The following is a 14,905-nucleotide window of genomic DNA, read 5'->3' on the forward strand; positions in this document are numbered from 1 at the left end:
CCTTCCCTTCTAACCCAGGAACTGTCTAGAGCCAGGCACAGGGCAGCTGTTCAGCAAGCGTTTGGAGGCTGAATGGATTAAAGAGCAAATACAAATCAAAGGACAAAGAGTTAAAGAAGAGCTGGCTCTCTTCCTCTCTCCTGACAATTTGCTTTTCAAAGTATTGTACAACACACAGACTTATCTTACTGTTTCTCTGAGTGATCCTGTCTGTGTTGAGACCTTTCCTGGCCAATTCTTGGGCCTGATAGCATCGAGTTTCTGAAAAAGAAAGAGAAAAAGTAGTGTATGGGTGGGAGGGGTGTGCGGAATGCTGGGTGGAGGAAGGAAGCCCTCAGCCTGCTCTCAGGAAATGGGTGTCTAGGGACACCAGAGCCGTTTAACACTCTTAACAAAGGGGACTTCAACAGGAGGAGCAAGAATTTAAGCATATTTTTAAGAACAGAAGAAAAAACCCTACTGGGTGGAGTCCTGCCTGAGGGCATGGCCAACAAGGCAACGGCCTTGACTGTAGTGAGAGCTGTCCTCATTCTTTTCTTTTTGAGCATTACAAAATAATTCACTTCTTGGGAAAAGATTAGACAATACAGAAGGGTAGAAAATAAGAACGCAAAACAGCCTCATCCCCCAGTCCTACTCCCCACAGGTAACCTCTGCTTCCGTGCAGATTTTAAAATACACACAGGGACACAGGCAGTCACACGTCTCTAGGGCTGCAACCATGCTCTAAAAAGCAGAATCGTAAAATAGGTCTAGATTTGCCCAGAGAGATACTGGATGGAAATACTGCAATAAACATGCTTTTTTGCCCCCGCTTCTAATAGTGGAAGAAAGAAACTATTGAAAATAGAACACATACAAGGAACCCTTTTTATCTGAGAAGGCTTGTGGTGTGGGAGCAGAGGGGAAGCAGGCTTTGGAGTTTGAGTCCAGGTTCTGCTCTTCCTGTTGGCTTCTCAGCAGGTGAGAACCAGGTGAAATGCCCCATACTCAGAGTAGTGAGAAGGGCCTGGCATCTCAGGATGCTCAAGAAAATGAGGCCGCCTTGCCTGGGCCTGAGATCATTTGGTTTATTTCTTTTTAAGGTTTATTTATTATTTATTTTATTATTATTATTTTATTTATTTTTGGCTGCGTTGGGTCTTAGTTGCGGTATGTGGGAATCTTTCATTGTGGCAAGGGCTTCTCTCTAGTTGTGGCTTGCGGGTTTTCTCTTCTCCAGTTGTGGTGAGCAGGCTCCAGTGCATGTGGGCTCAGTAATTGTGGCCCGCGATCTTAGTTGCCCTGCAGGCATGTGGGATCTTAGTTCCCTGACCAGGGATCGGACTGGCATCCCCTGCATTGCACGGCAGATTCTTTACCACGGGACCACCAGGGAAGTCCCCATGGTTTGGTTTAGAAATGCCTGGATTGGAGATCCTCAGGGGAGGATGGAGGGCTGACTGCTGCAAGGCCGGGCTGGGGAGCAGGAATCTCAGCCCCCTGAAACCTCTTCCCCCCCTCCTCTTTAAAGCTACCATCACTCTTCCAACTTGTGACGGCCAAAGGCAAGGGGAAGCACAACACCTGTAGGCTTGGGCTTTGGAAAGCAGAAGCAACAGCTGTGCGAGGGGGAAGCCCCCGTGCAGGAGGGCAGCCCCGGCTGAGCCTAAAAATAAAACCCAGCCTGCTAGCCTGCCAAAGGCCTCCTGTCGGGCACAGCGAGAGGGGCTGTCCTGGCGGCTCCTGGCCAGGCTGTTCTGGGGCCACGTGGGGAAGAGCCCAGACTCTCCTCTCCCCTCCCCCACACCATGCCCCAACGCCGCCTTCGGGAGGACCAGCCTGCCCTCAGTAAACACTCCTGCAATCTCCGGCTTTGCTTATAGGCCTGTCTCACTGCTACCCCGTTTTGGGGTGTGATGGTGGATTGGCTGGGGTACCTTTGTTTACAAAATCTCCTTCCAGGTGTGAAAGCGAACCCGGTACTGATCCTTGTTCTTCTGGTTTCAGATAGACGGGGATGAAATGAACCTGTCCTTGGAGAAGAAGAGGAAGTGCCGCCGCGTCCCCCTACTTTAAAAGGAGCCCTTGGGCTTCCCTGGTGGCGCAGTGGTTGAGAGTCCGCCTGCCGATGCAGGGGACACGGGTTCGTGCCTCGGTCCGGGAAGATCCCACATGCCGCAGAGCGGCTGGGCCCGTGAGCCATGGCCGCTGAGCCTGCGCGTCCGGAGCCTGTGCTCCGCAACGGGAGAGGCCACAACAATGAGAGGCCCGCGTACCGCAAAAAAAAAAAAAAAAAAAAAAAAAAAAAAGCCCTTGCCACCGGCTTGCTCTGCGACGTCAGCGCCAGGCCACAGTGGGCTCTCCACGCAGGCGGGCCTTGTGAACTTCCGCACCACCCAGGGCTTGCTTTCTGTGCCCCCGACGCTGGGATATCTTGCTCCGCCACCACCCCCCGACCCGGCTTCAACTTGGACTGGTCAGGAGGAAGTTTCTCAGCTTTAAAATGATCAAACTCCCAAATGGATTGAAAAAGATCATTGTCAATTGAAAAAGCAAAAACATTTGGGAAGGACAAATATTAAGCACTCGTGGGGAGCAGAAAACGTATACCAGGAGAGTAAATTCTTCTAATATTTATTTTTTTATTTTTTCGGTACGCAGGCCTCTCACTGCTGCGGCCTCTCCCGTTGCGGAGCACAGGCTCTGGACGCTCAGGCTCAGCGGCCATGGCCCACGGGCCCAGCCGTTCCGCGGCATGTGGGATCCTCCTGGACCGGGGCACGAACCCGTGTCCCCTGCATCGGCAGGCGGACTCTCAACCACTGCGCCACCAGGGAAGCCCTTATATTTAATTTTAAGGTTAAAAAAAAAAGTGTTTCTGTTTGGTTTAAATGATTTTAAATAGAGCTTGGCAGCATCTCAATGTCTAGAGTCAAATTTTGTGGTTCGAAAGTGTCACCATTGCTATGTCTCCTCATCAGCTCACTGCTGCCCCCGCGTGTCTTATCTAAACATCACAACACAATTTTCTGTTCTGCAAGTAGATGGTGGAAACCCTCCACCAGTCGGTTTGATCCCATGACAATAAACGGTACAGAATTAAAGCAATGTTCTAGCTTGTTAGTGAGAGCTGTATAACCCAGGTGAGTTTCCAACAAGTCTTTCATTTTGGAAGACATCATTATATAGTCTCTCTCTCTCTCTGTTTTTTAATTCATTGTGCCTTTGCTGAAGGGATAAATTTAATCCTTAGAGGGAGTGGTTATGATTATATTAGCTATATAAGCCCTACTAAGGAAACCCCCTTCCAGAGAAACCAAATGATTTATTTATTGACGTGCATTAGATTTATTTTATAGCGTTCAATAGAAATCCTATATTCAGGATGATGGAAAGTTTGCATAAAGAGTCTCCGATGTGAGATAATTTCTGATACAGGGCTCAAACAAACATACATCAAAGTGCAACCTCCTTGTGCTCACCTGGTACCTTTGTCTTCAGTGGAGAGATTGGATCCCCATTTTGATGTGGACTAGGCTGCCTCTGTGGGTTTGTATTAAGCACCAGTTCTTCCTGCTTCTGGTTCATTTATGTAGTTTATCTAAGTTGCTTCTTGCTTCATAGAAACTAGGGCCATAAGGAATATCATGTTGCCATGGGTGGAATTTGGAAAATGCCTTCCATCCTGAATAGATTAAGAGGCTGCTACCTTTTGCAGAAAGGTTGCAACAGTCTCCTCCTCAACCTGCATGGAGGAGATGGCCACTTGCTTCCAATACTCATCCCGGAATCATCCTATACTGCAATGGCAGCCGTGGTGTCACTTCCCAAAGTCACCTACTAAAGCAGCCTTCTGTGGTTCCTGAGTGCATATCCATGAATCTTACTGATCGTTCACTGTTTAATCCAGGTATAGCTCTGAGGGAGTGGGCTCAGCTTTTACCTCCTTCAAAACAATCAAACAAGTTTGGTCAAATTCAGTGCCCACCTAGGACACACTGGGGCAGATTCTCTTAGACCCAAGCCCATGTCTACCCCCAAAGGAAAGTTGTGAAAGGCATGGTCTGAATGGGCAGCCAGGGTTACTGAAAAAAGAGCTGTTGGTGGAATGTTCATCGTTTCGTAATTCCTGCACTCACCGATCCTGTGAACTAAGGTCTAGATCAGCTTTAGCTCCCTGGAGGGGAAGGCAGAAACTATGGGATACAAACTGAGATACAAGTCCAATGTTTCTGGGCCATTTAAGTTGCTCTGGCCAAAATCTATCCTGTATCTCCTGCGATATCCAGTTTTGGTGCATCTGTAGACGTTAAACTGTAAGAGACAAGGCGCCAGGCAATGTCTTGCAAAGGCAGCAGGGAACCCCGGCAGCAGAGGCTCCAGGATTTCTATATAGAAGGAGCTCTCGGGTAACTATCTTTGACTGAATGTGAGTGCCGGAGGGCATGTCTTGAGATCGCATTTGCCTTTAAGCACTGTTTTAATTGTGCCTTTAACGGAGGTGGCTCTGGGGGCTGTTGATGGAGCTGCCTACTGAACTGCCATTGAAGAGCAGCAGTTGGTCAGTCCTCCAAGTTTTCAAATATTAGGCTCTTTCTATGTATAGAGACCTGGTGTGAAGTGTCTCATCAGTCTAGGTTGAAGTCGCTTCAACAGAGCAAGAGATCTGTCGACTGTTTAACAATTTTAGACGTTTCAGAGTAGGCAGGCCAATGCCACCAAGACTTGAGGCTTAGCAGCTCAGCCTGGAGGGGTCCACTTCCCTCAGTGTCCTCAGGAGGGAAGCAGCAGAGGACCTGGAGCTCAAGCTGACCTTTGGCCTTGTGCCCTTGCCTTTGCCACTGCCCTCTGCTGTGTCCACCCTCCCTGCCGCCGTCCAGCTGGGACTGCTGCTTCGATTGCTGTATGTGTGACCGTAGAGGAGCAGGGGTGGGTCGGGGCTTAGTGGGAGTTTTTTGAAGCTACAGGATAAATGTAGTATATCTTCTTGGATTCTTGATTTTACTTAAGGGTTGGGGGAAATGTACAGTTCTATAAGAGAAATAATGATAAAGCGTGTGAATTAGTTAGGATTGAGTTCAGCTGGAAGTAATAGAAAACTCCAAAAAACCAGTGGCTTAAGGAAAATGGAAGTTTCTTTCTTATATTCAGGAGTTTGACAGGTAGTCAGTTCAGGGCTGGTAAGGCCTTTTCAGGGTAGGGACATGGGCTCTCTGCTTGCTGTTTGGCCTTGGGTAGCTTCCATCCTCAAAGACATTTCATGGTCCAAGATAGCTGCTGGAGAAGTAGCCTTTAAATTTGTATCCAGAGAGCAGGAAAGAAGAAAACATGCCCTTTAGGGACATTTCCAGAAGCCACATCTATCACTCCCTTTAGGTCACATAGCCACAACTATCTGCAAGGGAGGCTTGGAGAAGTGGTCTTTATTGCAGGCAGATATATGCCATCTAAAAGTTGATAGTCCTTTGGCTATAAAAGAAAGGTAATTGAGATTGGGGGTCATTTTAAACAAACTCGCAGGGGATGCTGATGCTGCTGATCCATGGACCACACTTTGAGTAGTAAAGGACACAGCCTCCATGTGCTGGCCCCTGCCTGCCCGACTTTGTCTCCTATTTCTTCCCACTGTCGCTGGGCTTCCGGCTGGGTCTTGAACACTCAAGCTTGTGTTCTCACCTGGGTGACTTTGAACTTACTATTTCCTCTGGTTGGAAGTCTGCTCTCAAGTCTTGTCACTAAGATCTCAGATAAAATAGTTTCTCTATGACCTGATTTCATTTTGGTAGCACTTGTCTGAATTTTCGTCATGTATTTATTTGTTTATATGATTTTTTTTTGTCTTCTCCCTCTAGAATGTCAGTATCATGGGAGTAAGGAAGATATCTGTCTTGTCAACACTGAATCCCAGGCACTTAGAATGGTACTAAGCACATATGCTCAAAACGTCTGTAGAATAAATGAAGAATAATGAAGAGTCTCCCTAACCATAATGTTAGTTCTTGAGATCAGGGGCCTGATCTTATATTTCTGCTCTCTCCCACAGTGCCTAGCAGTACCTAGCAGTACCTAGCAGTACTCCCACAGTACCTAGCAGTACCTAGCAGTACTCCCACAGTACCTAGCAGGGTGTAATACATGCAGTTGGCATTTGATGAATGCTCGTGGAGTGGGATCGCACAAGAGAAGGAATACCTGTCGAATCCTCAGAAGCGTCAAAGGTAGTGCAGGGCATGATGGCTACACTGAGCTGGGAAGTTGGCTCCGGGTGGGGAAGGTGAGAACAAGGCAGTGGACCCTGCGACGGCTTCCACAGTAGACCTTCCAGTCCTGGATTCTTCCTTCCTATCATCATGCAGTTCAGACTTTTGTAGATTTGAATCAGAGGATGCCAGAGGGGCCTATTGAGAATACATGCGATGGAAAGATTGGAATTGTGTGGCACTGGACTGGCTGCTGTACAGATAGATTCAAGTTTTGCAATTATTCAATTACTCCTTCATTTACTTAGGAGCCCCTGCTTTGTGCCAGGTGTTATGCTAGGTGCTGGGGATACATGTAGCCTGCGTGCATGATATTTTGTTCCAAACTGGACAAGTAACGTCAAACGCAAGGATTCCTAATTCCTATAGTGCAAGACTATAGGGTTGCCTGTTAAACACTATAGCCTTTCTGCTTCAAAATTGTTTCTCAGGCCACCTCACAATACTACTCACAGTCACATCTGGATTAATGAGCTGGTGTTTGCTAAGTCATTTGTGACTGCTGGGTGGGGTGGGCTCCTTTGGGAGTTCCTATCCTCTTTGAGGAGTACCCCCCACCCACAACCTCTTACATTCCTTTGTCTCACACACTATAAGGAAGGGAGGGAATCTCCTGCTGACATCAATTTTTAATTCCTTTTGGTTGGCGGTGAAGTAGAAGAGAGTGGCTGCATGGCCTCCTCAGGGAGTACATTTGTGTATATATTAGTATTTATTAGTAATTAAATTTCTATGTTAGTCTGTAAGCCATAAGGCTGATGATGGTCTTTTTAAATGAACGCATTTGAATATGGCTAGGAACCGGACAAAGAGAGTATCAAATACATTCATTAATAAATAATATCAATACTGTGCATTTGTGGGCTGAAAATTTTTTTAACTTCAAAGAAGAGCTTTCATATCTATGATCTCATTTCACACTACATAATATGATTTTAAAACTCCTTTCTAGGGGCGGGTTGTTCCACGCATGCCCAGCTCGGTTGAGGATAATGCAGACCCGCCTCAGGCTACCCGACACGGCTTTGCAGTCCAAGGTGCACGCAAGTCCAGGTCCCCTTGGGTCTCTCCCTGCTTGTTAAAAAACTAAAGGCAAAGATGGAAAAATATGCTAATTTCAAGCTGTGCTGAAAGCACACATACACTCAGGGCATGAACAGGGGAACTAAGGAAGTGAGGCTTTTTTCTGTCTTTGGAGATTCTACAAACTGAGGCATAGATGATGTCAAACTAATGTATGGCATCCAGAAAGCCCAGAATTGGAAACATTTAGTTTTCTGGGACTGGAAAGTCAGTTCCTGTTTATTTCTCGACAGCTGTGACTTTTTTCCTGTCAACACTTTCTCCATGCATGTGCCTTCATTTTCAAGAAGATATTTTTACATATTCTTCCCTGAGCTTTTAGCTTTTCCTGTATGAATTCCTCTGGAGTAAAAGCCCCATGTCACTGTTTTCCCTAAGGCTGGAACGTGGACCATGAAGTGCCCTTACTCTGAATTTGTTAGAGGATCATTTAAAAAATAATGCAAGTAGAAGAAAAAAAAAATCCTTGGTGATGAGACTCTCCGCACCTCCCAGTCTGTATCGTCCTGAAATCAACCACAGTGTTTCCACTTCACAAGAACTCCGCTGTCACCTTCCCTCCAGTGGACAGAGTAAAGATTGCTTCAGAATCTCCTAGCTGGATATCTAATGAGACAGCAGGACACTGTAGGTGGTGGTAAATTCCTTCACCCTGATTGCTCACAAAGCAGAAATAACTAACCCGTGATTAACTATTTTAATTCTTTTATCTTGAAGGGTTAGTGGAAGGACCAATAACCCAGTTTACAACTATCAGTTGGTCCCACCACTTTGCCATCACAGCCCTGCCCCTTGGGACACTCTGACACAGGTTTAGTTTCCTACAAGATCCAGGTGCCCTTGGAGAATTAGCCTCACCTCGCCTGCTGTTTTGAGTAAGTGTAGTACATTCTGTGCCTTTGCATGCAGTGGGTGCTCAATAAATACTGAATGAATGCAGCCTAACATCTATCATTTGGTGTCACTGAGTCTCATTTCCTCTACGTAAAATGAGAGTATTGGCAAATGGTTGCTTTATATCTTCCGTTTTGAACATTCTATGGGTCCTTTTGGATAGCCATTTAAAATGATCTCCTGGGACTTCACTGGTGGTGCAGTGGTTAAGACTCCATGCTTGCAATGCAGGGGGCCCGGGGCTCTATCCCTGGTCAGGGAACTAGATCCCATATGCATGCCGCCACTAAGAGTTCACATGCTACAACCAAGGAGCTGGCGAGCTGCCACTATGGAGCCCGCCTGCCGCAACTAAGACCTGGCGCAACCAAATAAATAAATAAAATAAATAAATAAATAAAATAAATAAAATAAAACATATACTTTAAAAAATAAATAAAATAAATAAAATAAATACTTTAAAAAATAAATAAAATAAAATAAATAAAATATATACTTTAAAAAATAAAATAAATGAATAGTATTTTTAAAAAATAATAAAATAATCTCCCATCGCCAAAGCTGTTTCTAAGCAACAGAACAGTACTTCCCTGAACTCGTTGTTTGACCTCTTCAGCCTAAAAAGATGTTTCTCCCTGAGCCTGCAGCATTACATTATCTGTAATACACATTTATTTATTATCTGGTGACACATCTCATGTTCGTATTTAGCTTTTCATCTGCGTAGATCCTGTCCTGTCCTTACAATTAGAGCGTAAGCTTCCCAAGCCAGATACTTTATAAAATGTGCTCTGTAAATATTTGTTAAATAAACAGATATCACAGCAAGAAATCATCCATAGGGAATTCTGGGCCTAAGGGAAGCAGAAGAATCAATGGTGAGTCCCAAGTTTGTGGTTTGGGAAACTTGGTGTGTGATGATGCTGTTCTTCAAGAGAGAGAATCCTGCAGGAGGAACAGGTTTGGAGGAGGGTGGGGACGAGGTGAATTTAGTGACAAGCTGCATTCTATACCTCCTTCTTTGAGATCCTCAAAGAACATTAGCCAAGTAACGATTTTGAGACGTGAGATCCTGGACAAAGGAACTTATTTTACTGTGTGTAGCCTAGAGCTCTCCAAATAATTGAACATGATTATGGACACACTGATATAACACAAGAGAAGCAGGGCTATGAAGGAAGCCTGCAGGACAACTAACTTTTAAGGACTGGCAGGAGGAATTTGAAAAGGAGCATCCAGAGATGTAGGAGGGAGTTTTCACCCCTGGCTTTTAATCCTGGCTCACTGCTTCCACAGATACATGGGAAAACCAACTTCCATCTCTTGCCAAGGAACAAGAGAGCCTCTGGGCTATGTCTTGGAAAGTGCAGAGTTCTTTGGAAGAAAGAAGGCACTCAGGCACTTCTAGTCCAACTCTCATCACTGTCTCTTCTCAAAGAAATCACCTCCTTTGCTAAAAGGAAGCCCGTATCAACATGCTCAAATCCAAGACCATGAGAACAACACGACATCCATGCTTATAACTATAATCTAACTATATAACTATATATAGTTATATATGTAACTATAAATTAGATCTGATATAGGCTAAGACAATACAAAACCTAAACAACATAGAAAAATAAATGATCTGAATAAGTTATCTGACTCACTCCCTGTCTTCTGGAACTATCCTCAAACTTCCCTTTAATGTTGCGTTTCAATCTCAACAGCATCTGTTTTTTTGTGTTTTTGTTTTGTTTTGTTTTCAATATCCCACATCTGTATATGCAAAGCTGAGAAAGGGTGAAAAGGACAAGAATGGGAAAACGCAAGGCAGTAGTTTATGTAGGGCTCATGCTAGTGGGATTGTACAATGTAGCCACTTTGGAAAACAGTTTAGTAGTTCCGTAAAAAATTAAACATAAAATTAACGTATGACCCAGCAAGGGGTATGGGGTTTCCTTTTGGGGTGAATTAGAGTGTTCTAAAATTAAATAGTGGTGATAAATGCACAACTCTGTGAATATAGTAAAACCACTGAACTGTACTTTCAAAGGGTGAATTTTATGATATGTGAATTATATTTCAATAAAGCTATGGACAGAGGATCTGAACAGACATTTTTCCAAAGAAGACACACAGATGGCCAGCAGTGCATGAAAAGGTGCTCAACATCACTAATCATCAGGAAAATGCAAATCAAAGCCACAATGAGATATCACCTCATAGCTGTTAGAATGGCTGTTATCAAAAAGGCAACAAATAAAGTGTTAGCAAAAATGTGGAAAAAAGGGAACCCTTGTGTACTGATGTTAGGAATGTAAATTGGTGCAGCCACTATGAGAAACAGTATGGAGGTTCCTCAAAAATTAAAAATGGAACTACCATATGATCCAGCAATTCCACTTCTGGGTATTTATCTGAAGGAAACAAAAATACTAACTCAAAAAGATATATGCACCCCAATGTTCATTGTAGCTTTACAGTAGCCAAGACATGGAAAGAAGCTGTGACCATCAATGGGTGAATGGATAAAGAAAATGTGATATACATATATGTATATATACACAGTGGAATATTACTCAGCCATAAAACGAAGGAAATCTTGCCTTTTGTGACAACATGGATGGACATTGAGAGCATTATGCTAAGTGAAATGTCAGAGAAAGACAAAAGATAAAGATCTCACTTATATGTGGAATCTAAAAACAAACAAACAAAACCTAAACTCATAGATACAGAGAACAGATTGGTTGTTTCTGCCAGAGGTGGGGATGGGGATGGATGAATGCGTGAAGGGGTCAAAAGATACAAAACAAACTTCCAGTTATAAAATAAATAAATCCTGGGGATGTAATGTACAGCTTGACTATAGTTAATTACACTGTATTTTATATTTTAAAATCGCTAAGAGAGTAGATCTTAAGAGTTATCACAGGAAAAAAAATTGTAACTATGTGTGGTGATGGATATTAATGAGATTTAATATGGTGATCATTTCAAAATATATAAAAATATTGAATCATGTTGTACATCTGAAACTAATATATTATATTATACATCAATTATATCTCAATAAAAAAGAAGAAAATTCAAGGTGGATAAATACTCTCTTTTCAAGAAAAAACATTCTCCAAATAATGGAAAATCAGTTACCTGTTGTTTGCTAGTTCTTCGTCCCTCAAATGCTCTATCACTACTGGTTTACCTCCACAGCTGTATGGCAGCTGAGAGACAGCTGTTCTTGTCCCCAGTTCGTTTTCTCTAGAATAATTTGAGGTGGTAAAATTAATCTATCTCTAATGAGATCTCTTTTTCTGCTAGAAGCGCAAATAACATTCAACTACTGGTTTCTGACGGATTTGTACCCACAGCTTTGTCTTTCCATTTCTATGACATCAGAAAGGACATGTTTGTTTATCCAGTTTATCTGTACATTTTTTAGGTCACTTTTCTATTTTTTTTCACATCTTTATTGGAGTATAAATGCTTTACAATGGTGTGTTAGCTTCTGCTGTATAACAAAGTGAATCAGCTATTCGTATACATATATCCCCATATCCCCTCCCTCTTCCGTCTCCCTCCCACCCTCCCTACCCCACCCCTCTAGGTCATCACAAAGCACTGAGCTGATCTCCCTGTGCTATGCAGCAGCTTCCCACTAGCTACCTGTTTTACATTTGTTAGTATATATAAGTCCATGCCACTCTCTCACTTCATCGCAGCTTCCCCTTGCCCCCCCCACCCCGCGCCCTCAAGTCTGTTCACTACGTCTGCGTCTTTATTCCTGCCCTGCCAGTAGGTTCATCAGTACCAGTTTTTAAAATTCCATACATACGTGTTAGCATACGGTAACACGAGGACGAGGGCCTCCTCTGTCCTGCTGGACCCCTAACCGTGGGTGGGTCCCGTTGGATGTAGGAACTCCTCCCTCCCCCAGCCGCCCCTCAGGGGTGCTGGTCCCCTTGGTCTGGCCTTTACTTTTTTTTTTTTTTTTTTTTTGCGGTACGTGGGCCTCTCACTGTTGTGGCCTCTCCCGCTGCGGAGCACAGGCTCCGGACGCGCAGGCTCAGCGGCCATGGCTCACGGGCCCAGCCGCTCCGCGGCATGTGGGATCTTCCCCGACCGGGGCACGAACCCGTGTCCCCTGCATCGGCAGGCGGACTCTCAACCACTGCGCCACCAAGGAAGCCCTGGCCCTTACTTTTGCTCCCCCTTTCCCTCCCTCCCTCCCTCCCACTCCCTCAGGACCCGAGTGGCTGTAAGGGTCCTCGGTGGGCAGGGGATCAGGCCCGGGATCTCAGCAGGCTCCCAGGGGCCCAAGTGGGCAGGGGAAACCTGGCCACGCTCCCTTTTGATCCTCTGCCCTCTCAATGGTCCCCCACTTTCCCTCTTCGGGCGTGGGATCCCTTCCCCTCCCCCAGCCGCCCCTCAGGGGCACCAGTCCCATCCCGCCTCCACTTCTCCTCCCCCTTCACTCCCCCCATGCCCCAGGTCCTACCCGGTCGCTGAGGGTTCCTCCCGTCCCCTTCGGTGTCCGTGGTCCCCCACCGGTGCCTGGTAGGTGCCCTAGCTGTGAGGTGACGCGAATTCTGCGTCCTCCTAGTCCGCCATCTTGACCCCACCCCCTCCCCCCCAGGTCACTTTTCTAAAACTCAGCTTTGTTAAGGTATAATTTATGTTTCGTCAGATTCACCTTTGGAAAGTTTCCAATTCAGTGAATTTTGGTGAACGCGTACAGTCATGTAATCACCGACAAACTTGAGATACAGACTATTTCCATCACCCTAAAATGTCCCTTTGTAGTCACGCCGTTTCTCCACATCTAGGCCCTGGCAGCCTCGCCCCCCCGCACCATCTTACTTGATTTCTGTCCCGAGGGCACGCTTCCATCCCTATTTTGTGTTATCATTTATCTTTAGGTAAGTCTCTCTACCACGCAGGATCCTGCTTTGTATCCCTGTAGAGCCAAATGTGGTACCTGGCACCCAAAATGTACTCAGGAAATAGGTGCTTAAAAAATAAATGAATCACTTGTTTTTCAGGTTTTGCGAAATCATTTCAGAGACTCTGCTCTCTGATTTCCAGGATGTGCCGTTTGAAAAGGGGCTATTAATGCTGGGGAAAGATTTCTCCTAGACTTTTAATTTATACAGTCTTTAAAAAAAAAAATGGGCCATAGTTATTTCTAACTTCAGAGATTTTGCTGAGCATTTCAACCATTTCCTTAGACTTGGGACTTACAACTTTGTTTGCTCAACCAGCACGTGGGCCTCTGACCTCTCAACCTGAATAAACAGATGGAGATAGAAGCTGGGACCAAACGCAGCTGCTGCTCTCTCCTCCCCCTGTTCTTGCCATCTCGGATCCCTCCACCTCCACGGGGCATGGCCCAGGGTATCCTCCGGAGCTCCCCTGAATAAGTTCTGTGAGATTCCAGACCCATTTCACGATGACTCCGGGGGTGGAATCTGACGGTGGCTTAACATTTCTCATCATGCAGGGTGTGACCCAGCTGCAGCTGGCTCATCAGGCAGGCTCAGATTCCTCTGGTCCTTCCTCACCTGATTCCTCTTCTATCTTGATGTGCATCCAAAAGTTGACATTCCTAGAGAAATGACAAGAAGAGGTGAACAAAATTCCCCCTTGTCTGACCAGTTACCTGAAATGGCCTAGTTCTCGAAGGGAACTGCCCTTTCTTGAAAGGTGTTGGTGCTTTCCTCTAGACTGGCCAGTTGCCCCAAGCTGATGCGTCCCTATGCACTTTCTGTGGGTTAGCAGTCCTTGCTAGGCCCTCTGCTCAGCTGGCAAAGGCCCAACAGCTCAGGCACATGAGAGACCCCTTTTTCCCTCTGGGGAGGTTGTACCTTGCCTCCCAGATGCAGTCTTGGTGCTGGCATCAAATTGGTTCCAAATGGAACCTCATTCCCTTTGTCCCCCTTTGCCCTCACACTTTGCCCCGTGGCTTCCCTGGAACAGCTCCGGTGAAGGACGGTTTCTGCTCCAGAAGACAGTGCACGATGTAAGCGCACTGCTGCCAAACCTTTCCAAGCCTGAACTCCTGATACAAGGTTGGGGGGTGGGGGGTGGAGGTGGAGGTTTCTGCTACCTGCTGCTAGGTAAACAAAACACCAAAAAGGTGGTGCATTTGGACACATGGAGTAATTGTGTAGTTCATAACCCTGTGGACAGATAAAGTAGTAATCAATGGAAGGGAGCTAAAGAAATTCTTACTACAGTAATGATGACAGGTTTGTGTGTGTGTGAGAGAGAGAGAGAAAGAGAGAGGGAGGGAAAGAGAGAGGAGAGAGGGAGAGAGAGGGAGAAGATGGGGGTTGGGAAGGGAAGGTTCAGGGAAAAAGGGAAAAACAAAAGGGAGAAAGAAAAAAGAAGGGTTAAAGTGGAGGAAAGCATATGTCCTTCAGGAGGATCTTCTAAAGCTGCGACTCTCAGACTTTTGTTTTATTACTGTCATAGTAAGAAATGTATTTTACTCCATGCAGGGCGCGCGCGCGCGCGCGCACACACACACACACACACACACACACACAGATGTATAGAATAAAACAAAATAAGTTTGCGCGTAGCCAGCCAGAAGAGTAGGGCACTTACTTCCATCACACATCAGTGCGTGTGGCGTCGGGGGCGCTAGGGCAGCCCGCCCCCGGGCCGCGCGCTGGGTCAGACGCCCCGCTCCACCCGCC

At 45.6% G+C, this 14,905-nt stretch overlaps 1 protein-coding gene across 1 annotated transcript in view; it reads right to left on the bottom strand.

Moving 5' to 3' along the window:
• Nucleotides 1–3,488: 3,488 nt before the first annotated feature.
• Nucleotides 3,489–14,905, bottom strand: part of PYGL (glycogen phosphorylase L) — a 79,750-nt gene continuing 68,333 nt past the window's right edge. Inside the window, exons 23-27 of the transcript XR_007475693.1 lie at nucleotides 13,446–13,809; nucleotides 12,703–12,770; nucleotides 11,358–11,465; nucleotides 3,692–3,928; nucleotides 3,489–3,609 (exon numbers count right to left, since the gene is read on the bottom strand). The gene's annotated coding sequence lies outside the window, so the exon portion shown is untranslated. The remainder of the gene's footprint in view (nucleotides 3,610–3,691; nucleotides 3,929–11,357; nucleotides 11,466–12,702; nucleotides 12,771–13,445; nucleotides 13,810–14,905) is intronic.

This window comes from Orcinus orca, chromosome 2 (genome assembly GCF_937001465.1).
Source record: "Orcinus orca chromosome 2, mOrcOrc1.1, whole genome shotgun sequence".
NCBI lineage: Eukaryota > Metazoa > Chordata > Mammalia > Artiodactyla > Delphinidae > Orcinus > Orcinus orca.